This window comes from Penaeus monodon, chromosome 19 (assembly GCF_015228065.2).
Source record: "Penaeus monodon isolate SGIC_2016 chromosome 19, NSTDA_Pmon_1, whole genome shotgun sequence".
Taxonomy (NCBI): Eukaryota; Metazoa; Arthropoda; class Malacostraca; order Decapoda; family Penaeidae; genus Penaeus; species Penaeus monodon.
This window is the reverse complement of record NC_051404.1, coordinates 8,451,653-8,452,718: the sequence shown is the minus strand read 5'-3', so window position 1 is coordinate 8,452,718 and position 1,066 is coordinate 8,451,653.

Here is a 1,066-nt window from a genome sequence, read left to right as displayed (position 1 = left end):
TGCACTCTTTGCATGATATATTTTCATATAGCATTACATCTCATCACACGATCTGGCTTAAAGAATGGGTAACAGCATAGTTTCATAACAGAATTGCCTCTGTTTCAATGATGGCGTAAATATTGGTGAAAATTTCTCGGTATATGATTATATTTTGCAAAGTTTAGTAACATTGCTTTACTTCGTTTTAATAGAAATGTTGATGTTATGGACTGAAAGCGTGTTTTAGTTAGAGTAGCCAACCAAGCAGCATGTGGCTAGATAGATATAGGGTTGTTTACTTGCATCTGAACAGGGTAGATAGATTCCTAGGTAAATAGATATTTACCCAGATTATTTTCCTTAAAGACAGATTGACAAAAATCGGCGTCGGTTTTCTGTGACTTAAACTTTTACAATTGACTTTTTTTTTCTTTTTTTCAAAAGCAAAATGAATAACTCTTATTTTGGTCAAAAGACACAATATCTGTATTAAAAATCGTATTAGCAAACAGTGAAAATTCATTCAGGAATTAGCTCATTCACACGCGAAAAAAAAAACATTTACACCATCACTAATATCACCTATTTCAAAATCAACCTCCTTAACGCAAATGACAAATGAGTAAGGACATAGACAAATGGATAACTGAATAACAAAACCAACATCGAAAAGACACCAAAATGAATAATAATAACAATCATAAACAACCTCACGTTTCTTTTCATATTCCAAGACTTAAAGAATTAATCAACCATAATTAATGCCATTATTATATAGTTTACATTGTCTGATGGAGATTATAAGGAGCTTGTATAGTACAGAAGTCTTGTAGGAGTAAAATAGGGGAGGGGGTAGGAGTGTGGTGAGAGGGGGGAGGGGGATAAGGCAGAGAGAAAGGTCTAGTTTATATGCTTTGAAGAACAATCACTTCACCTTCTTCCTTTTATACTTTATTATCATTCTATCATATCATTAAGCATTTTGTATCCCTCATTATGCATATATTCTAGTGAAAGTGAAACTTGGAAAATCAGTCTTCTAAATAGATATCAAATGTCCTGTCATCTTCGTCTTGATCCGGAT